The sequence below is a fragment of the Bubalus kerabau genome, chromosome 3 (assembly GCF_029407905.1).
Source record: "Bubalus kerabau isolate K-KA32 ecotype Philippines breed swamp buffalo chromosome 3, PCC_UOA_SB_1v2, whole genome shotgun sequence".
Classification (NCBI taxonomy): domain Eukaryota; kingdom Metazoa; phylum Chordata; class Mammalia; order Artiodactyla; family Bovidae; genus Bubalus; species Bubalus kerabau.
Window position 1 is genome coordinate 53912794 of NC_073626.1, and position 5054 is coordinate 53917847.

Below are 5054 nucleotides of genomic sequence, written 5' to 3' on the forward strand. Positions count from 1 at the left end.
GAACTTCCAATTGTATGAATTAGATTATTTTATATTCATTTCAGCTCAGTCACTCAGTCGTGTCCAACTCTGTGTGACCCCATGGACTGCAGCACTCCAGGCTTCCCTGTCCATCACCAATTCCCAGAGCCTACTGAAACTCATGTCCATGAGTTAGTGATGTCATCCAACCACCTCATCCTCTGTAGTCCCCTTCTCCTCCTGCCTTCAATCTTTCCCAGCATCAGGATCTTTTCTAATGAGTTGGTTCTTCACATCTGGTGGCCAAAGTATTGGAGCTTCAGCTTCAGCATCAGTCTTTGTTTTATATTAAATCTCTTCTTAAAATATTATCAGGATTCTAATTGATTTAAAAATGCCCATTAAAATATCTTCACTCAAAACCAAGTTTATTTCAGCACTTTATATATAATGTACCAGTTATTCAAGTTTTTAGCATTTCAAAATAATTTAATATTATTATTAAATATTTTAACTATAAACTATATTTGACATAGTCAGAAATACATGGAAGTTCCTTTAAAATAGCACTTTGCTATTATATATTAAGTATAAAATTTTAAAATAAAAGTTATAAACTAAAGCTTGTGAGAATGTAAAATAGTTCATATTTACCATTCTTATATAAGACGATGCTGAATTTTTCTCACTGAAGAGAATATAAATAATTATATTAGTTTAAGTGAAATCATAATTTAATCAATCAACTTACCTTTAAAATATTCCATTTTTTTTCCAAAATAAAGGGTTCTTTAGCAAAGTTTCCCTACTCCATGATCTCTTCAACCAGTCACATTACATTTCCAATTAAAAGCATCATTTGGCACTCTATGATTTATTTTATTTTTCCCAGATAGTTCACACTCCACCTGGAATACTTTCCCTTCATCCTCTTCATACTAGACTGCACAGCACACTTTCTATTTCTTAGAATTGAATAGAGTGCTGAGCAGCATACCTGGAGACCATCTACAACTGACACACACCCAGTTCAAACGCTGTCATGAACACTGTACTCTGAGCCTCTTTCTGTTAACACTGAGCTTGCAGCACAATTTCTTGAACACTCTTTTCTTATATCCTCCTATATTATATTCTTAATTGATATTTAGTGTTCTGCACATGTAATTGCCCAGATGATAAATACTATTTTAATATTATATGTTATTGATTCTTACCCAGGCACCAGGGAAACCTAAGAGATAGCTGTTATATTATTATTCCTAAAATTAAAAAAAAAAAAACATAATTTTAGAACCACTGATAGTGAGTGAAAGTGAAGTGAAGTCGCTCAGTCGTGTCCGACTCTTTGTGACCCCATAGACTGTAGCCTACCAGGCTCCTCTCTGTCCATGGGATTTTCCAGGCAATAGTACTGGAGTGGATTGCCATTTCCTTCTCTAGGGGATTTTCCCAACCCAGGGCTTGAACCCAGGTCTCCCACATTGTAGACAGATGCTTTACCATCTGAGCCACCACTGATAATAGGGGTTTTATTTTCTTAGTTTCAAATTTCAGTGTGAATGCAGTTGTAAGAAATAATAATACCAAAACTTTGCATAGGACAAAATAACTTGAATTTTCCAACTGAGATAGTGTGGAAAGATGCCAGCAACACAGGCTGTGTCTTCTGGGCTTCAATTCTGGAAAAACAATTATTCCTAATATCTAGATTGCTTCAGAAATGTTGATTTGGACCTATTCATGTTACTTATTAGTAAACAGTGGCTTCTAAGGTTTATGATTGCAAACAGAAAATATTTCCATGAGAGGGAGCTCTGATGGTAGTGTCATAACAGAGAGTGACTGTGAAGGTGATAACAGACTATCAGAGGCCATGTGGAAGACACCACAAAGGGTGAGTGTGGAATGGGTGGTGCGAGAAGCCAGCCAGGTCTGAGCTACTGCCGGTGTACATCCAAAAAGCAATGACGCTGAACAGAGTTCCAAAGTCTCATAGTCAGCACAGTGTAGCATTATGCTTGGATAGAGAAAATTTCTGATGCCATAGGAAATAGAATTTAGAAAAAAGACACAAATCTATCGTCCAATACCAAAATACCATAACACGTTTGCAAAATATAGACTTTTAAATTAATGTTATTGGAACAGCATGGTAGCCTTAAAATAGGAAGGCTTTGAATGATGCATAGGTTTAAATAGTGAGGAAAGTGAAACAATGAAAGCATTCTAAATTAAAATTTGTATAATCTTGAAGCAAGAAAAGCTTAACTTTGACTTAAAATTAAAATTCATGATAAAAGCCTGAAAAATAATTAACTGCATAAAAGTAGGTAACTCAACTTGGTAGAAATAAATATGCACAAAAGGTAAAGTTAAACTAGCATGGGTAAAGTTTTGGAAAAGAATATGTCATATCCCCGATAGATTTTTATTTTCCATTATGAAAAGATATTTGTTAATTATCAAGGAAAAGTCTAAAATGAAATTAGAAAATGATACAAATAGTTTAAGGAACACTTCACAGAAAAGAAAGGGAAACAATTGTTTAAAAATGGGAAAATACTCAACTTGTTAATGAACAAGGAATAGAATTTAACTGTACAGAGATCTAGCTGTTAATATTTTACTAGGTAGTGTCCTGAGAAAACACATGGATACACTAATTATATTAAGAAAAACTCTAATAGAAATAAAAATTTATCCTATAATAAAAATAGCATATCAAATTGACAAAATACGAGCAGTAAAAAAAGAAAAAAACTGCTATAGGACTGCTGAGAAAACTTTGAGAAAGTAATATGGATTTTTATTAATACATCATAATAGAATAGGAAAATCTTCTAAGGGTACACACATTTACATATTTCAAAAGTGAAATAGCGAAAGAGTTGTAAGTACATGTTTCTATACTGTTAAAGCAAAGAATTTTTCTCAACTGGCTCAAAATTAGAATGCAGAACACAAAAACTGAAAAAGACTACACAAAAATAATTCTACTTGATACAACCTTACACTAAAAGCAAAATTAAAATGTTTTAATAAAGATGACAAAATATAATACCTCACCTAAAGTGCTATTTGCTTTTATCAATAACCTCCACTTAAATATCAGGAAGTCAAAATAAATAGTTGAAGTAACAGTTCACAGAAAAGGGAGGAAAATCATCCAGTCCACTAATCTTTATTTAATGATAATGAAGTCTATGATGGGTACTTTCTTTTTTTTTTTTTAATTTTATTTTATTTAACTTTACAATATTGTATTGGTTTTGCCATATATCAAAATGAATCTGCCACAGGTATACATGTGTTCCCCATCCTGAACCCTCCTCCTTCCTCCCTCCCCATACCATCCCTCTGGGTTGTCCCAGTGCACCAGCCCCAAGCATCCAGTATCGTGCATCGAACCTGGACTGGCGACTCATTTCATACATGATATTTTACATATTTAAATGCCATTCTCCCAAATCATCCCACCCTCTCCCTCTCCCACAGAGTTATTTCATTATACGAACATTTACAAAATTTTGAGAGACATAAGCAAGTTATATTCACAAGTAGAGGAAATTGGATTTCAGAGTAATGAACTCATCAACCCAATAGAATAGCTACTAAATGTCAGAGCTTGCTCTATGTCCTATATCACTAGACATCATTCCAATTCTGTGCATATTCTTCTTCCACTGAGAGATCATTTTACACCAGAGACCAAAGTAAATTCACATAATCATTTCACCTTGTTGTTCATTGCTTCAGAATCAGGTGCTTTTTTCATCACTTAGAAAAAAAAAAAAACTCTTGTTACCTTTCTATTGCAGAAGAAAATTAGTGTTTCTTTTTGTCCCTGTGATATCACTAAGGACTTCAACAGCCAGGGAATCTGATATAAGAGTCCAAATGCTTAACACTCAACATATTTTAACTGAGTGAGCAGTTCATTTTCATAGGTAAGATGAAAGGTATTTCATCGATTACAAAATATCTTAGAAGCCATAACCTTTAATCTCATACTAGATTCTGTGCCTTAATATTTAACTCTTAGATAATTTTTTTTCTAGTTAATTCAGAATTGAATTAAGGATTGAGTGAGATAATTTATGTGAACATAATAGGGGAAATACTGTTCATGCTGTTCATGGGGCTCTCAAGGCAAGAATACTGAAATGGTTTGCCATTCTCTTCTCCAGTGGACCACATTCTGTCAGACCTCTCCACCATGACCTGTCCGTCTTGGGTGGCCCCACAGGGCATGGCTTAGTTTCATTGAGTTAGACAAGGCTGTGGTCCTAGTGTGATTAGATTGACTAGTTTTCTGTGATTATGGTTTCAGTGTGTCTGCCCTCTGATGCCCTCTTGCAACACCTACCATCTTACTTGGGTTTCTCTTACCTTGGACATGGGGTATCTCTTCATGGCTGCTCCAGCAAAGCACAGCCACTGCTCCTTACCTTGGATGAGGGGTATCTCCTCACCGCCAGCCCTCCTGACCTTGAAATTGGAGTAGCTCCTCTAGGCCCTCAACATTCAGAAAATGAAGATCATGGCATCTGGTCCCATCACTTCACGGGAAATAGGTGGGGAAACAGTGGAAACAGGGTCAGACTTTATTTTTTCTGGGTTCCAAAATCACTGCAGATGGTGACTGCAGCCATGAAATTAAAAGCTGCTTACTCCTTGGAAGGAAAATTAGGACCAACCTGATAGCATATTCAAAAGCAGAGACATTACTTTGCCAACAAAGCTCCGTCTAGTCAAGGCTATGGTTTTTCTGTGGTCATGTATGGATGTGAGAGTTGGACTGTGAAGAAGGCTGAGCGCCAAAGAATTGATGCTTTTGAACTGTGGTGTTGGAGAAGACTCTTGAGAGTCCCTTGGATTGCAAGGAGATCCGACCAATCCATTACTAAAGGAGATCAGTCCTGGGATTTCTTTGGAAGGAATGATGCTAAAGCTGAAACTCCAGTACTTTGGCCACCTCATGTGAAGAGTTGACTCATTGGAAAAGACTCTGATGCTGGGAGGGATTAGGGGCAGGAGGAGAAGGGGATGACAGAGGATGAGATGGCTGCATGGCATCACTGACACAATGG